A 20,739-nucleotide genomic window follows, 5' to 3' on the forward strand; every position below is an offset into this window, starting at 1 on the left:
AAATGTTTGCGGTATCCAGCTACGATATACATATGGATATTCCATCTCAAAACTTTGTATAGTCGGTTCACAGCGGGGGTCAGCATAGTGAAGAGAATGGCACGCGTCAGCGACATGTGTCTTTTTATAAAACGTCTCCAACTGAACATACTATACCACAGAATACCTTCAATGCAGATTAACAAACACATAAGTCAGTTTTGGCAACAAAAAAATTGACATCTCATCAAAGATGAAGAAGAATATGGAAGTCTGGGCATTTACAGGGTTGTCGACCCTGAAAATAATATGAAAAATACTCCTATAATTGGAAATAATCCAGATTTGTGAACATATATTTGGACACACTCAAAATTTTGTAAAAAAAATATGTTTGTTTATTTTTTATCTTTTATAAAATTTCCAAATTGACATATTTTTTTATACTGGCATATTTGAAAAAAAATATTATTAAAATAAATCTTGCGTTAGCCAATATAAGCGCAGCTGATGTGGCTCAGCGGGTTTGGCACATCTGTTTTGGGTTGACCGGCATACGAGGTTGCATAACCTTACTCGCATAATCTTATGTAACGATATTATATGAATTAAATTGTCAACTTATATATTTATTTTTGTGTATTTATGATTTAGTTATTTTTTCTTCTCCTCCTAGTTCAAAGTCGAACACATCCAAACCACATGGATTTTTCCACAATATTTTCATGTATATAAATAATTTAAACGTGAAAAATGCTGAAAGCTGTCAACCCACATGGATGTTTCTAACGTTATTTTTATGAATGTAGTGGGTGGTCAGAAAACCTACAACCAATAAATATGAAATATACTATCAAAAACTTCACCAAAAAATGTTAATGTGTTGAACTATTGGGTTGGGTGTATTCAGCTAATTATATATTTAACAATAAAAATAACATTTAGGATTTTTTACGGAGTGTGTGGAAGTTTTCGGTAAGAGAATGTAATTGATTATGAGTATTTTAATGTTTTAGAATTTAATAAACCCTGATGATGACAAGGTTCTTGTCGAAGCCGGTAAGTTAAAGTGTAATATTTTTTTTGTTATTTTTTTTATTATAATAAATATTACAGTGAAAAAATCACTTATATTTATTTGGGAATCGAACCCGGGACCTCCAGAACGGTAGCCGAGCGTGCTGACCACTACACATATATATATTTATATATATACATATATATATATATATATATATATATATATATATATATATATATATATATATATATATATATATATATATATATATATATATATATATATATATATATATATATATATATATATATATTTATATATATATATATATATATATATATATATATATATATATATATATATATATATATATATATATATATATATATAAATATATATATATATATATATATATATATATATATATATATATATATATATATATATATATATATATATATTTATATATATATATATATACATATATATATATATATATATATATATATATATATATATATATATATATATATATATATATATATATATATATATATATATATATATATTTACATTTCCTTACAGTAAACAAAACATTTGTTTATGCCACTCTGTTTTTTTCGAATAGTAAAAAAGTGGTTAAATCGAAGTTGTTTAATTTTATAAAGTTTATAAAATGTGCCACAAAGTATATGCGAAAAACATTCAAGAAATTATAAATTTACTTTTGATGAAGTAGCATTCATCAAAAAATCAAATTTTGCACATAGTGGTTTGGATGGTTTCTGCTTAGCATGGTCCAATAGTCCCGTAGTCGAGATATAGGGGAGAGTGTAGCACGCTGTCACCGCCGCGTGAATACCTTCTGCCCTTCCTTCATATTATGGTAATCTGGCGCGATCGGCCTCATAGGGCATTGATATTCCCGCGAAGAGGGCTGCGGTCGTCTCGAGAAAAGGCGAATAGGGCTAGAACTTACCATAACGTAAAATAAAACGACTTTGGGTTTTATTATTTGTGAGAAACACTTTTCGTTATGCAATTTCAAAAGGTATTTTGACATTTTATTTACGATAAATACAAAATATTTGTGTTGTAAAATTTCAATGGGACTCACAATTAACTTACATACTAACCATCACGCCGCTTCGTGCTGAGAGAATGGAACGCCACACCAATCTGCCTGCAAACAATATTCGCTTCGTCTACATTCATGTATCTCCTACTACAATGTAACACTTAAACCAGCCTATGACGGTCGTCAGCCCCGTAAATGCCCAGATTTCTTCTTCTTCTTCTTCTTCTTTTTTATGGCTTTTCACCCATCTTGGGTGTTATAGCCAGTGTCAAGTTATTATGCCCAGACTTCCATAATCTTCAAGAGATGAGATGTCAAAAAATAATAAGAAATGTTGTTTCTATTTTTATGATTTTTTTAAAGGATTAACCCACAATTATTTTACCTTTACCATATACATTGGATAGGGAAGGTAAATGTTAAAAATACATCTCAAACACCCAGCTTAATTGAAAATATTTTTTTCTTGAATTAATTTTGCAATTGGTGGGAACGGTCATGTTATTTACAAATTCACGTGTTAAAAACTTTTATGTCAGAAAATTTTGCAATAAAATTTCTCAGAAGACAAAAATTCTAGAGTTTAAAAAAATAATAAACTTTTTGGCTAGAATTGATACGTCAGTCTGTTACATGCCGAACATAAAAAATGGATTCAATAAAGATGGGTAAAAGTCCCCCTCGCTCCCCCGTCGGACCCCCTTTGACAAATGCCCCATTGTGCTAGCACCAAGAAGTCCCAACATTACTGATGGCTCTGCTGATATTACGAAAGACGATTCACTGATATTCAATAAAGACATATATCAATTTCTTCATATACGATCCAACCCATATTTTAGAAATCATTTTACCAAAGCACGACTCAGATTCGTCATATAATTCATTTTGTCAGATTTTTTCTATCATTTTATATGGCTGCAGTAGTTTTTTTTTAATTTTAATTAATTTTCTAGACATTTCTACCTATGCAATCTTAAATAATTTTGGAATCATGGTTTTCAAAACCCTGCCTTGTTGTGTATATAACATACAATTTTGTCTAGTCACCCACTACTCTGGTGATGTTGGCAACGACGAAACCCGGTCATTGATAAAAAAATACATGTGGAAAAAAACAATTATTATTTTTTTATTTAAAATGCAGTTAACAAAAGTAAAATCTAATTTAAATATTTGTAAAGGAAGTGAAACAAAACTGTTAGGTGGACCAGGAATTAGGCCATTATTTTGAAACGTTCAGGTTTTAATCAGTTTCCTCGTGATTAAAACATATTCAGACATCTATAATTAGACTTTATAAAATAAAACAACTTTCTTTTAACCACTTTTTATTGGTACACTTTACCTAACCGGTTTCGACAAGAACCTTGTCATCATCAAGGTTTATATACTAAATTTTAAGACATTGAAATACTTACAGTTAGATTACAGTTAATTACCCTTCCCTTGCGATAGTTCACAAGTTATCATCCGGAGTTGACGCATTCGCTGCGCAATGCTCAATAAAGCAACATTAAGGAAGTTTTTTCCCGTTTTTTAAATCATATTTTTAAAACATATTTTCATATGGTGTACGGAGTGAGTGGAAGTTTTTGGTGTCGTAAGGAAAGGGGAACAACTCTTATCTAACTATGTGTATTTCGATGTTTTAAAATTGAGTACATAAACCCTGATGATGACAAGGTTATTGTCGAAACGGGTTGGATAAAGTGTACCAATAAAAAAAGATTAAAACAAACTTGTTTTATTTTATAAAATGTGCCAAAAAATATCTGCGAAAAACATTAAAGAAAATCTATAATTGGGCTCTAAACCGGGACAGGAGGGACAGGTAGGAAGAAAAGCAAACAAATCGAATGCCAAAATAATGCATAATTCTTTGTATGAAATGCACCGTCTGAATAGAAAAATAGATAGTGCTCGCGCACACCGGGATAAAATCTAAACCAGCCGGGACTCCAGGACCCGTGTCTAAAACCGGGATAATCCCGGTCAAACCGGGACGTATGGTAAGCCTATTTTCAATGCATTATAAATCTTAAAACATTTATAATAATTTACAAATGTCAATATCAAGTTAAAATAAAATTTAACAAAAAACTTTGGTTGAAACTGATGAAGAATGCATAAAAACATGTACGATAAATATTTCCACAAACTGGCTGCCGCATCAAATTATAAAAATCTAGAGTCTGATGCCAATTACTATGATGAATACTATAAATAAATAAATTAATTACTTTGAACTACAGACATAGATGTCCAATAGAATTGGTGAGATGAAAAGAAGCTTTTTATTAAGCAGAAACTCTTACATTAGTATGTGAGGTCCGAATCCTGGATTATAATCACACACATGAGAAACGCCAGAAAATACCATTTTCATTTTTATTATTCAAACTTATAATTTGACCAGAAAATTTATTTACAACATTTTGAGTGTGTCCAAATACTTGTTCACAAAATCTGGATTATTTCCAATTACAGGAGTAATTTTCTTTTTTTTTGGCATCTCATCAAAGATACATATACATAAAAGAGTTTCTGCTTAATAATAAGCTTCTTTTCATCTCACCAATAGATGTCTCTAGTGAAGTTCTAGTGATTCAAGAATAATGTTTCAAAATTGGTTCATATAAGTATATAGAATTACTTTGAAAATTATTTTGCCCTCACGACCAAACAGGCCACCATAATTTCATTTTATTTTTTTGACATCTCATCAAAGATGAAGAAGAATATGGAAGTCTGGGCATTATATCACCATTCAAACATACTTTATTTCTTGAGTTAATAAACATAACAGTATCATGCATATTGATAAAAAAAAATCATTCAGTTAATTATAATTATTTACAACATTTTGAGTGTGTCCAAATACTTGTTCACAAAATCTGGATTATCTCCAATTACAGGAGTTATAATCATATTATTTTTTGACATCTCATCAAAGATGAAGATGAATATGGAAGTCTGGGCATTTACGGGGCTGACGACCGTCATAGGCTGGTTTAAGTGATCACTTTACACACGTGTAACATTCACCAATTCTACCCATTATTGACAACCACAATACTCAAATTCTTGGAAGTTCCATATATATGAACCAATTTAAAAACCTTGTTCTTGAATCACTAGAACTTCACTAGAGACATCTATTGGTGAGATGTAAAGAAGCTTTTTACTAAGCAGAAACTCTTACATTAGTATGTGAGATCCGAATCCCGGATTATAATCACACACATGAGAAACGCCAGAAAATACCATTTTCATTTTTATTAATCCGGGATTCGTATCTCACATACTAATATAAGAGTTTCTGCTTAATAAAAAGCTTCTTTACATCTCACCAATAGATGTCTCTAGTGAAGTTTTAGTGATTCATGAACAAGGTTTCTAAATTGGTTCATATATATAGAACTTCCAAGAATTTGAGTAGTGTGGTTGTCAATAATGGGTAGAATTGGTGAATGTTACACGTGTGTAAAGTGATCACTCAAACCAGCCTATGACGGTCGTAAGCCCCGTAAATGCCCAGACTTCCATATTCTTCTTCATCTTTGATGAGATGTGAAAAAATAATAATTACACCATAATTTCATTTTACCAAGTATTTTACGCAACTTACACACGGCTGAGTGCCAATTAATATGAGTAATAATTTAATTAATGAGAGAACTACACTTAATCGGATTATTTACCGGCAAGGCTCACGTACACGATTGTGGCAGAACCAAAATCAATGCAGTCTGATGCCGCAGTAGATTAATTTATATAATCTTTATATAACAAGGCAGCCTGGGCCCTGTATAGACTGCAGACTGCACCCATCACGTCACTTTTAAGCTGATTTATTTCACGATAGACTGTTCTAGCAATTGGGAAACAGATGCAAATCGGCTTATAGGATGAACACGAACAGCCAAACGGGAACATCCTGTTCGAAACCGAATTGATCAGGTTAAAATTTATGTATGGTGTTTCGGGAAAATGTATATGAAATATTTTTCTCATGATATGTGTTGTTTTGTTGACAATGTTCTAATATGCGTGATGGTTGTATTTACAGTATGAAAAAATCTTATCACTATTTTTTTTCATTTACTCATATTTTATTTCATGCAAACCATTTTTTTACATTTATTTTTATATATAAACATCTTCTTACAGTTAACAAAACGTTGATTTTTTATTTCTTTTAGACTCTTTCATTTTTCATACATTCAGGTATCTCACGGTTTTTATTTAAATGGATTATTTTATTCTTATTTCTAGTACCTACTATGTTCATGAAAATTTTCGTTCAAAACTATTATGAGTTTGTCTCCACTCAGGCTTCCATATTCTTCTTCATATTTTAATTATTTACATTCCATCATAAACACAAATGTATATTCTTCTTTATCTTCAAACCTTCATCGGTACCCGATGGTGCATAGGGCACTGCGTCATATAAACGCAGTATTATCTTGATCGTTAACACATGAAGGAAAGGCGATCAGCCCTCCGCTTCAGGTACCAGTCCAGAGTGATATTTAATAATTATTGGAGTGAATAAATACGCATATTTATTTGACCCCCCCTGGGAATTGAACCCGGGACCTCCAGTACGTTAGCCAAGCGTGCTGACCATTACACTACGGAGGCAGACAACAACTATATATAACAAAATAAATATGTATTACAAATAACAATAATGTTCCCTGACTGAGTTTTCCCGTGCCGAGGACACATTTTACAATACTTATTTATAAAACTATATTGGTATGAAAGAAAATTGTTTATTACTTCAATGAAATATATCATGGCTCATTTATTCGATTTATTACAGATCTACCCACCTTCTTTATCCATTAATGGACAGTTTTATACTCTTATTTAAAAGTTTAATTTAAGTAATCGCCTGTCTATGAAAATAAATATAGTTTTCGAAACTAGTCATGAGTAATGAAACAAAACTCAATAAGTGGTATTATGCAAGTTTTAATTTTTTTGAATAATCAACTTATCAAAAAATTAAATACTTTTTGCTCTCTCTTTTTTGTACCGTGTTTTTTCGAAATCATGTAAAGAGGGAGTTTATTGTATGTTACTTTAATAAGTCTCTTACATTGATTAAGGAAAGATTTATTTTTAAGCCACTTGATTTTTATTAAAGACAACTAGTTTCGGAAGCTAAACTTCCATCGTCAGGTCTGAATAATAACTAAAATATAAAATAAAAAATTGTTCTATAAATAAGGAGAGGAGTAAGTTAGGGGAAAGGGTTAGTCACGGGGCAGAGTTTGAAAACAAAGGAAAAATGGAAAGCAAAGGTGAAGATCTTTTAAACAATATGTTATTTAATAAATTATTATTAGAATATAGGTTTTTTTGGATTTCTAATTTTTCAAAATAATTCATAATTTGGCCTTTAGGTGTAACAATTTTAATTTATGAGAGTGGAATGAGTGATTTGTATCAATTATGTGATATGCAAATTCTGAAAAATAATTACTAACAAGACCACTACGATGTTCTTTAATTCTAATCTTTAAATTTCTCGCGGTTTGGCCTATATATTTTCTATCGCAATCTCCACACGAAATTTCATAAATACTACTTTTTTGTAATACATCCATTTTTTTAATTTTGAGTTATCGAGAATTTAATGTAAATTATTATTTGTATAATACGCAGGTTGGATATGGGAGGGTAAGATTTTCGAAATATTTTTAGTTATTGATCCCGTTTATAAAATTTTTCGCCAAGATTTATTTTTAATTGAATCATTGTTAAAAGCTGAATTTATGTATTTTTTTAATAAAATTATTCAGACCTGACGATAAAAGTTTAGCTTCCGAGACTAGTAGTGTTTAATAAAACTCAAGTGGTATAAAAACAAATGTTTCCTTAATCATTGTAACATGTCTGATCACAAAGTTAGTGCCGAAACAATAAATAAGTCTCTTACATAATATCGATTCCAGGACAATGTAATATTCAACCAACAATATTGAGTTTCGCTGTCAAAAACGTGTTCCGCTTTAAACCATCACCGGATCCACCACTCACCGGACCCGTATGCAAAGCCGATGAATTTAATTTTATTCGATGCGTCCAGATGGGTTTTTTTCATGGAATAATTTGTTTTTTAAACGATCGAATCGAGTGGTATGTGAACGGTAGCCATTTGTTCGACTAAAACCAGAATGCACCAAAAAATGTACGTAAATTGATGTCGCTCACTCCTTTCAAGAATGTCATAAATCAAAAAACTTGATTTTTCAGGAGAACGTTTTAAAAGTTTAAAAATACAATACAATGTATTAAAAATAAATATCAAGCCACTTATTGAACTTTTTACTGTGCAACAGATCTTTTAAGGTAAAACCTGAAGGTTTTTTCTACATTTGAAAAATATCTAGTATATTTAGAAAAAATTTAACAATACTTTTTTCAAAATGCAAAAACAACACTTTCTGCCCTGTAGCGGGTAAATATTAAGATAAAAATATGCCGCTTTTGCTGGGATGTAGTACATTTTCTGGGCATTCCGAAAACATGCACAACTGAAAATTGACGAATTAAGATTAATGACGTTCTTGAAAGGAGTGAGCGATGTGTGAATCTATCCTTAGGCCAGTGGTCCGCAAACTGAGGCTCGCGAGCGCAAGTGATTCTTTGGCCTATTGAATTTGGCTTAATCTTTTTTACTATCCTACATTCAATAATAATAATAATTTGGATAATTTGTAAAGCGCAATATTCGTAAAATACTACCTCAAGGTCGCTTATAAAGACATGGATAGAAATAATAATAATAGGATGATGATGATAATGATATTAAAAAAATAAATGGATTGAAACGTTGTCAATTGGTCTCGGGCCGTCGAGTCTGGAGCGGGGATAAGAGAAGTCGACAAATTAAAACGCCTTCCTCTTGATCCCATGGGCTGGAGAATGGCCAAGGCGTGGGGCAGAACGCCTTCCTGGGCGATGGTCATCACGCTGGAGGGCAGCTTGTTGAGCTCCTCGTCATTGTGGATGGCTAACTTCTTATTTTAACTTCCAACTTAATATTGCAGCTGGGACACGAGTCTAAGTTAAATAGTAACTGCGCCATTCGCATCGGTTACACTAGGAGATTGATGTTTATTTGTTTATTTATTTTATTTGTTCGTGAATTGTACAGCATTACATTTAAAAAAAGCATAAATTAAATAAAAAAAGTTACATTAACAATAATAAACATTACATTACATTAACAAAAATAGTTACATTAATACAAATAAAGCCAATTAAACAATTACGCATTTATGTTATAATAACTAATAAAACATTAAAAGATTAAAAAATAAATAAAAAAGAGTTAAAGTGTGTATGTGAGGGAGGGAGTAAAAGGGTATGGTATGGTATAAAAAATATAATTTTCAGGAAGGAAAAGGAAAGGAGAGGAATTAATGAGAGTGGTTAAAGGATTTTTATTCTACGTAAGAAGATTAAAATAAGAATATATTTATAAATATACGTACATACACATACACATATACGTCCCCGCAGGGGTAGGCAGAGAGAATAGATCGCCACACCACTCTGTATTTGCAAACATTCTTCGCCTCTTCCACATTCATTGATCTCTCCTTCGACTCCTGACCCGGCCGCTTTCAAGTATTTGACATACCTAATTGTGCCTAGTTTTCCTCGGTCTTCCTCTGCTTCATTTTCCAATGAGTCATTATTAAATTTAAATATATTTTTTAAATACCTCCTATAATGTTAACTCCGATAACGTGGTACTTACCTCAACGTTACAGAAAGGTTTACTGTATTTTGTAGGTTCATACTGAATAAATGACTTCATCTACCTGAGTCATGTATGTTAATCCTGCAGAAATGTGAAAAGAAAAGTAAGAACGTCAGGGTTTGCTGACGGAAAGGGTTTGTTGGGATTGTGCACATAACCCTCAATTGACAGTCGGGGCTTAATTACTCACTTAGGTAACGGAAACTGTCTTATATGCTTTATTTATCCGAGATATATTGTAAAATCAATTGATAAAATTATGTATTTTTAGGTTCAATATTAATTTAAAAGAGTACATAAAACTGAATATTTAGGTATATAAATAAATAAAAACTTCAAAAAGAATTCGCATTAAAACAGAAAACACCAAAAAGGCTGAAAAAACTTTTATCTTTAAAACAATAGGTTACGTCTTAAATAGAAAGGAATTATTAAAAATAATAAATAATAAAAACAACGATTTTGTTAAAGAAATGAAAAAAGACTTTGCTAACAATCAAATAGATAATAATAACATTTTGAGTGTGTCCAAATACTTGTTCACAAAATCTGGATTATCTCCAATTACAGGACTTATTTTCATATTATTTTTTGACATCTCATCAAAGATGGAGAATAGATGAGATGTCAAAAAATAATAGATAATTATAACACAAAAATTAATAAACACTAATAATTACATAGAAATCCTAAAATAAACATTTATGCTCAACGTTATAAAATTCATAAAAATTTAAATTATTATAAACCCATAATTTACAATATGATAATGACTAAAGCCTCAAACATATTTTCTATATAACCACTGATAAAAAAAAAACAGATTCTACCCCATCTTCGTCTTTCAACATCCCAAGGGCAGAATTATAAAATTTACACTTTACATACCGTTTTTGATAATGATGATGAATGCATCGAAACACGTGTCTTAATAAGTTTTAAGAAATAGTGATATTCACCAAGTAATATTTTAATGTAAAGGAAACATTTCATTCATTATTGTACCCATATCACTTCCCGAAGATGCTCCGATAATAAACAGTCAATGGTTGAAATAGATTCACGACATCCATTGGGATTTAAAACCCAGTAACTTCGTACAGGGAGTTCAAAATCTGGATAATTGGATTAGTTAGATGTGACATGGGAAGATTGACAGAGGACAAAGGAGAGAGAAGAGAAGGAGATTGTAGATTGAGAAGAAATCTTCTCCTAAAGCAGAAGATATACATCTGTAATAGTAGTTTATTTTGTAGCAATGCTACGTCACTGAAATTTGTAATAAAGTTGTCATAAATAAGGGGGACTGGTTAGCCCCACAAATTACATAGCACATCATATTACAAATACAAGATTAATTTAAATAAAAACGTGCTATTTTCGTCAAATACTTAAGTTCAAATTACAAACATATTCGTATTTTATTCATATACGTTTTAACAATAAAATAACAATAAAACATCTTATTATATTACATTTGAGAAGATACTATCCACCATCATATCATACGTGATCCGTTAAACATTAAATATAAATTAAAACATCAAATAAAAATAATAAAATAAAAATTAAACACTTATATAATACCACTTCTATGTTTATTAATACAAACACTGGATTTCAGGTAAAATACTATAAAAAATTACTAAAATTCTAAGTTTGTTTATAACCAATTCAATGTTTATTACTATTTTCCAACCTGTTTCGATTAGCAACTTGTCATTTCAATGGATGGATACGTCTCAGGGATTCAGAGACTCAGTCGTTCAGAAATGGATATTTCTTAAGGGATAAATAATGATGTTTTAAGTTTAGTACGTATCCATCTCTGAACATAACAAGGTGCTTGTCAAAACCGGTTACAAAAATAGTACTAAAAATAAAAGGGGTCAAAAACAAAATTTGAGTTTCATTTATTTTATAAAGTTAATTTAATGTGCTAAGAAGTATCAGCAAAAAACATTTTTACCCCTGTTGCTGAGAAAACCTTTAATTCTCGAAACTAGTAGAGGTTGAAATTACTAAAATCAAGAAAGTGGTCCTTGTGGAAAGTGGACGAGTATTTTATTTTTATATTTTAATTATAATGTTTTTCCACAAAATGTTATTTAGGATATAATACAAAAGAAAGGTATTAAACACTTTTTTTTTAATTTCGTAATACCCCAAAAATTTCTTATTATCAACGGTTTCCTTCGTCGCCTTGAGGGTTGCGCCTCTCGCGAACTGTCGCTCGCTCGTGATAAATGACCCATAACAGATTTATTCTGTGAATTTTACCGCATAAATGGAAATATACCTTTCATTTCGTCGCACTCGGCAGTCATATGAGCTCTTGGCGCGCTGGGGTCCCCGCACACCCCGTGAATTTGCTTGCTTTCTTGGCAGTTATGATTGGTGCGTGGATAAATGCTTTCTCCCGTCACATATACATTTACTTAATCCAGTTTTCAAATATCCATTTGTGCGTTTTTCCAAACGGGTAGTTCGACAACAACAAACGGGGTAAACTAAATAAATACCTACTTTAAGTTCTCAACTGGTGACGCTACAAATAGCCATACTTCGATAATTGAGTATTGATCAGTCTTAATAAAGATGCGGTTAGCTTTGAAACCGGTAGACATTAATAAAGTTATAATAAAATATTTATAGGGATTTTAGAACAAATTTACATTTTAATTATAACTAACTAACTAACTTACCATTACGCCGCTTCCCCGCAGGGGTAGGCTGAAAGAATAGGACGCCACACCACTCTGTCCTTGCAAACATTCTTCGCCTCTTCCACGTTCATGCATCTCCTCATACATATCCGCCGATTGTTTCGACTCCTAACCTGACCACTTTCAAGCATTTGGCATACTTGATCATGCCAAGTATAAAATTATATTTTATAAAAATTAAACACTTGAATAAACCACTTTAATGTGTTTTATTTATATTAACGACTAGTTTCGAAAACGACAGATTTTTTCATCTTCTGGTACAAATTAAATGTTTTAATTTGTACCAGAAGATGAAATCTGTCGTTTTTGAAACTAGTCGTTACTATAAATAAAACTCATTAAAGTGGTTTATTCAAGTGTTTAATTTTAATAAAATAATCATGTCATTCCACAAAGTTAATGCCGAATCAATAAATAATATATAAAATTATAAATTTTAATTATAAAATGGAAAATTACAAAGTTAGTGCTCCAAATATGAATTAATTTATGTATTGCATTGAAATAACATGGGTAATACAGAGTACAGACCATATATGGTGTCGCCTCTCGTAAAATAAAATGTCTTTTTAATCCGCAAACAATGCAACCGATTAAGCTCATTGTGCTGGTAAAACGTATGTTGGGCGATGTGAAAAGGATCGTGAAAATGTAATAGGGATAAATATTTATGATAGCCCTAAAACTCCGAGTTTTTCAATGGGCGCAGTCGATTGGAAATACAAACCTGTGTGAAAATATGCCTGATGCTCCCGAGCAGGAAACATCGATAATACCTATAATATATTCAAAACAGAGCAGATATTATGCGTTTTGATGCGATATTTTAATAACCACATTTTTAGTTTTTATTTTTTTATTTGTATACATTTATTTAAATCACAATTTATACATTTTTAGAACTTTTTTTTGCAGAGACTCACCAAGCCACCTTGTGTGTCTTGTCGGTGGAGTTCTTTTTTGATACATTTTTTATTGTTTTTAACGATTTTAACCTAATATAGACAAAAAAAAAGAGAAAAAAATAAGACTGTATACATTTTACAATTGTCATAAAATTTTCTAAGGTTTAAATAAACTTAAAATAAATATCAATAATTATACTCTCACAATTGTCAATACCTTTTGTTCCACCCTGTATAAAAAATATTTTAAATATCAAGCTGAAAAAAGATGCGGCGCTCGCGTAAATTATAATGGCTCATAGTCTGATATTAATTAAAATCCTATGAAAAATTAGGGTCAGTAAAAACATTATTAATCGTATTAAACATTTTACAATTTTCTAAAAATTAACTCTTGACCATTTACCCATTCCTTTATTTTGCCTTTGTTCCATATTTTATTTTGACCTCTAACATCCGTCGGCAACAAATTAAAAATGTTCGGAACGATATATTGCAGTGTTCGACTCCCATATTTACTGTTAATTCTTGGGACTATCAAACCTTCGTTCTGTGTAAATCGTGTATCAAGGTTGTGTACTAAAGGATTTCGATATTTTGTCTAGTTTTTTGTTTAACTTAATTTATTTTTTGACATCTCAATACAGATGAATAAGAATATGAACGTCTGGTATTGTTTTAGGGCTTAGACCTGTCATACGTTATTATTTTTTTTTACAAAAATGTTTGTAATATTAGTATATAACTACTCACCGAGATTTTTATGTCTTTCTAGACGTATCCGTCTCTTCATCAGGACAATCACTACAACATCATGCAAACAATATTATCCGACACCACCATAGCACTATTCACACATTAACAACTATACAAAATATTGATCACATGTGATTTTGGTCGACCCGAAGACCAACATACACTAGGAGTTGCAGAACAAACATGCATTTAGAGCCGAGGTCTGATATGCCTAGTGCAGTATTTAGAGATATCCAAAATGTTGTACATAAACGTTACATATATTTAACATCTCAAATAGAGACGCCGCAAAGATTTAGAAGTTCCTTGAGAATAAGATCGTGTTATAGATAAATCCACCTCCGTGGTGTAATGGTCAGCGTGTTTAGCTACCGTGCTGGAGGTCCCGGGTTTGATTCCCAGGAGGGGTGAAAATAAATATTACTGATTTTACACTGTAATATTTATTTAATATTACCCTGGACTGGTTCCTGAGCTTGATAACCTTGCCTTCATGTAAGTAATGATCAACATAACACTGCGTCAATTCGATGCAGTGCCCTATGCACCATTGGGTGCGGATAAGGGTTATAAGTATGGATAGATAAAATTAAAGAAAAAAGTATATCTGATCAATTACCTACGAATATTTCAAATCAAATTGCTTGTAGCTGCCATACAAATGTAACATTTTATTTTTAGATTTGACGCTTAATTTGTAGAACTCTGTTTTAATTTAAATTTATATGTTGGAAGGGACAAGGTAGGAAGTGAATTAATTTAAGTCCAGGTGTAATTATTTTATTGTAAAACCTTTATAATGCAAATTGTTATTGTATATCTATTGTGTTTAATATATATAATCTAATACTTAAAAAAACAAATAATAATAAAAATTAAAATTATTAACATGTAAGTATTTCGACTCAACACAGGCCATGCCTAAAGAGCCGTAATACATATAGTAAAAAAATGTATGTATCTATGAAATAAATAAAAAATAAAATAAAAATATAAAAAAACGTTGAAATCAAACATTGATATTTAGAGTGAACTATATTTTATTTTATATGTTAAAAAACACTTGTAAAAAAAACACTTGTCCGCCTCCGTAATGGTTAGCACGCTCGGCTACCGTTCTGGAGGATCCGGGTTCGATTCCCAGGGGGGGTAAAATGAATATGAGTGACTTTTTCACTGTAATATTTATTCAATATTACCCTGGACTGGTACCTGAAGCGGAGGGCTAATCACCTTTCCTTCACGTGTAAAACGATCAAGATAACACTGCGTTTATATGACGCAGTGCCCTATGCACCATAGGGGTGCGGATAAGGGTTTTATTATTATTAAAATAAAATTGTCATTTCATCAATAAAATATAATTCAGTAGACTCTATAAATTAATCTTTAATTCCAACATTTAATATATAAGTGCAACATTTTGCCTGACAAATGATTAGCTATTTTACATACTAACTTGACTGTCGAACTGCTGGTCGATAACTTTTGTCCCCGACTGTAGTTGAGACTTCTAATGACATTTGCATTAGTTGAATAATGTTAGCAGTTAGTCACGATGATACTCCATAGTGACACGAATAGTGCATCAACACCTGTTTGTTGATTATTTGGTTATGGTAAACCATTCGGTGAAGTTGTGCAATCAATATGGTATAATCTAGAGTTAGCTGTTAAACTACGTTTAACAAATTTGGTGACCACATTACGAAGTGTTTTGTCGCATTGCCTAGCAAGATATAGTTACATGCATATTTTTTTTGTAAATGGTTAAGACATTGCGCAATCGAATACATACTCTCAAGTGGACTTGTCCAAAGTAGAATGACATTAATTTTTACATTTTGAGTGTGTCCAAATACTTGTTCACAAATCTGTACGTTAGGTGTATCAACCTGAGATGAAACATCATTCGTTTAGTGTGAAAGAAGTTGTATGTTTGAATCGTTACTAAGCATCCCAAAAACGAATATCCCACTTTTTTCTTTCAACTGCTAGTCGAATTAGGAGAAACGGAAGCGTTTCACGTCTTTTTCATCTGATCCTAGCTTATTTACCCTTCTGCGCCAATATGTGTTTCAATCCAGAAATACAAATTACAAGTTTTAAAAAATACTTAAATGGCGCTACCTTTCGAATGTTCACTAAACTATGATTCGCCTGTAGAACTAAAGTAATAAACATATGTACTACACATATTATTATCTCTGCACATAACGTATGCGAAATATTTCCCTTCAATAAACAATTCAATTAGCTTTAATCTCCATAATTCTGATTTGTGCCTGTTATGTAGCAGATCAGGGTAACCATGTTTGTACCATGACAAAAATACAACATTTTTTATTTGAATTTAATTTTTGCTTGATAAATACCACTTTATCTAAAAATCTATTGTGACACGTGTTTTGATGCAATCCGCATCACTTTTAAACACCATATTGATTTTACAAAAAAGTGGTTTTTACCAAGTCAAATTTAAATTATAAATGGATAAATATTACCACTAAGTGACTGGAATGGAGTCGAATATTTACGCGACTAGATATATAGATGTAGGGAAAGCTAGGATGGTATATCAGTGTGGTGTTCCATCCTCTGTACCTACCTCTGTAGCGAAACGGCGTTATGATAGTAGTATATAGAAAAATGTTCAAATGCGGGCAATTATTTACTAGGCCTTAAAGGTGTACTTGCAAATATACAATTCAGTACGCGACTCGTGTGTCTGCGTACATTTTAAAAAATAATGTAAAATTGTAATTTTATTTTTTAAGGATATATATTGGAATTTAATATTTTTAGAATACAAATTGAAAAAACATTTTTTGTAACTCTTACCTGTCCGCCTCCGTGGTGTAATGGTTAGCATATTTAGTTACTGTGCTGGATGTCCCTGGTTCGATTCCCAGGGGGGTGAATTTAATTATTAGTGATTTTATACTTTAATATTTATTTAATATATATATTAGCCTAGACCTGGACTGGTCCCTGAAGCGCAGGAGTGGTCCCCTTGCCTTCGTGTAAGTAACGATCTGCGTCAATACGATGCAGCGCCCTATGCATGATTGGGTGCAGACAATGGTTAGAAGAAGAATACATTTCAATAAATAAATAAAAATTCAAAACCATAAATGTATACATTTCCAAAAAAAACTTATTTTTTCAATACAATAACGGCGTTTTTTAGCAAAAAAAAATCAATTTTGCTAAATCTTACCTGGGTTTCAAGAAAATTAAATTAGGGGCTATCGATTATACCGCCTTAAAATTGAAAACCACCGCTCGGACCTCAAAAATTAGACCCTAACTAAAAAAAACTAACTAACCATCACGCCGCTTCCCCGCAGGGGTAGGCAGAGAGAATAGAACGCCACACCACTCTGTCTTTGCAAACATTCTTCGCCTCTTCCACGTTCATGCATCTCCTCATACATACCCGCCGATTGTTACGACTCCTAACCTGACCACTTTCAAGTATTTGGCATACCCGATCGTGCCATGTTTTTCTCGGTCTTCCTCTGTTTTTTTTCCACTTACATTCGCCTCATAAATTTGTTTTACCGTTCTTTCATCACTCATTCGTTCTACATGTCCAAACCATCTCAACTCACCTTTCTTAATATGATCGATAATGCTTATCTCAGCTTTGCATTCCTTCCTTATTTCACTATTCGCACATCTATCATACATCGTTTTGTCGCACATTCTTCTGAGAGATCGCATTTCGACTGCATTCAGTCTACTTTCATCCTTCTTTTGCCAACTCCATGTTTCACTTCCATACATTTGAGTTGGAACCAAGACTCCGTTGTGCACTGCCAGTTTAGCTTCCGCTGATAGGTTTTTATTTTTGCTATAACTGATTTCAGTGCACCATTCACTTTGTTCCCAGCATTCACTCTCCTTTCTATGTCTTTATCAATCTTTCCATCCCTAGAAAACATACTACCCAAATATACGAAATCATCTACCTGTTCCAAAATCTCTCTTTTTACCAATATTTCACACTCACATCTACATTATTCTCTTTCAAAAACCATAATTTCGGATTTGCTAACATTCATCAATAAATCACTTTCCTTGCACGGCTTTTAAGCAAAAAAAACAATTATCCTAAATGTTACCTGGGTTTAAAGAAAATTGAGTTGGGGACCATCGATTATACCGCCTTAAGATTGAAAACCACCGCTCGGACCTAAAAATTAGACCCGTCTGGGGAAATTAGGATGTATGGTAACCCCATCGCAGCATCAGTTAGCAGAGTAGCTAGAAGGTATATAACTGCGTCAGTGTAGACAAAGAAGTCGGTGTTTTGTTTCTCTGAAAATGGCCTTTGAGACGGCGAGGCAAGCGGAACAAAAAGTAAAAAGGTAATCTTCCACACTGATTGTATTTACCCTGAACGGAGCTTCATCTTTGTATTTAACAAAGTAGAGTCATTTTCATTTTGTTTACACTCTAAACAAAAGGTAACTCGCTTTAGATCGCCCCATTTCAAGTACAAGAGGTGAACCTTGGGTGATTTTATAAAGCAGCTGGGTTATTTTAATTCAAACTATCTGGCGTCTTGCGAGAGAAATTTATTCATTTTAATTTACGTACGAATTATAATATGAAATTATTACTCCAACCTCTTTCCTATCTACGTTAACGTACTTTATAATGATTATCGAACCAACAATTAATCATTCTTAGAATTACTTTATAAATTTTTGTTATAATTTAAATTTTACTTAACAAATACCAATATTCCTTAGTATCTATGTGTTGTCAAACGTACTTTGATACATCCTAGCATGCAAAGTTGAGATAAGCATTATCGAGTAATTAAAAAGGTGTGTTGAGATGGTTTTGACATGTGGAACGAATGAGCGAGTAAAGAAGGGTAAAACAAATTTATGAAGCGATTGTGATTGGAAAAAAAGATAAGGGGAAAACTGAGATAAACTTGGCGTGATCACTTTTATCAAATACTTGAAAGTGGTCAGGTTAGGAATCGAAATAATCGGCGGGTATGTGTGAGAAGATGCATGAATTTGGAAGAGGCAAATAATGTTTGCAAAGGTATGCGCATGTGAGGAGAATGGAACCATCCAGACTCCCCCACATCGCACTGTACGGCCAACCCCATGGAAGACGACATCCGGGCAGACCACCAATGAGATGGATCGACATCTGGGAATCAACATTACAGGAAGCTAATCCCTCTTAAAAACAGGTTACAAGGCCTATACCAAGAATAACAAGAAGAAGAAGAAAGACAGTGTGGTGTGGTGTTCTATTTTCTCTGCCTACCCCTGCGGGGAAGCGACGTGATGGGTAGTTAGTTAGTTAGTTACGAAATTTCGTTCTTTCTAAAGTTGATTAAGAATGACACACCCTAGTGTTAGGTAGGTACTTAGTACTTGAGTATTTCTGTTCATAATGTGATGAGTGATGAGTATTATTTGGCGCCACGGTGGGGCCATCTTAACTGTTAGATTAGGTTTGTAGCGAAAATGAACACAATAGAGTTGTAGCCTACCAGATGTCAATTACTTTGGAGCACTTTCGCGACAAATGGCCAATTCTTCCGTTTAATAAACCAATTTCACTTCCAGACAATTAATTCGTGCGTCGCTCTCACAAATAATAATAAAGAAAGCCAATTCTTGCCAAAAGTCAAGAGTCAACAGCGGAATTATCGAGAAATTATATTGCCTGTGAGGTAGGTTGCTGTGGCAAAAATAACAATATCCGAAAATGATTCGACACAATGAAGAACTTGATTGGTTTTCATGCGAAGCAAACAAATTATTTTCCAATATTGACCTGAAAATAAAATTGGAAAGAAAATGTTACGGCAGACATTCTGGAAGTAATTATTATCAATGCCTATTTGTACACCATATCAACATGATTTTGATGGCAGAAAGTCAATTTCATTTTATATAACCATTCAAACGAATTTTGTACTGATATACAATTGTTGTAAATCACTATACATATAACATATCGGTCACTCCTTTCAACAACGTCATTTATAAAAAAAACTTGATTTTTCAGGAGATCGTTTTTAAAGTTTAAGAATATAATGGAATGTATTAAAAATAAATATCAAGCCACTTATTGAACTTTTTACTGTGCAGCTGATCTTTTTAGGTAAAACCTGAACGTTTTTTCTCCATTTGAAAAATATTTAGTACATTTAAAAAAATAATTAAACAATACACTTTCCTTAAAATGCAAAAACAACACTTTCTGCCCTGTGCTAGGTAAATATTAAGTTTATAATATGCCGCTTCTGCTGGGATATAGTAAACTTTCTGGGCATTCCGAAAACATGAACAACTGAAAATTGACGATTTTTGATATATGACGTTCTTGAAAGGAGTGAGCGATATCTATCTCATAATAAATTAATTATAATGAGTGACTGGTTTCCAATATGGTGGTATGAACATGTAGAACGAGTGAGAACAGTAAGAAAAAACAGTAAG

This window comes from Brachycentrus maculatus, unplaced genomic scaffold (assembly GCF_059751285.1).
Source record: "Brachycentrus maculatus isolate JH-2025_06_01 unplaced genomic scaffold, ASM5975128v1 h1tg000096l, whole genome shotgun sequence".
NCBI classification, from domain to species: Eukaryota; Metazoa; Arthropoda; class Insecta; order Trichoptera; family Brachycentridae; genus Brachycentrus; species Brachycentrus maculatus.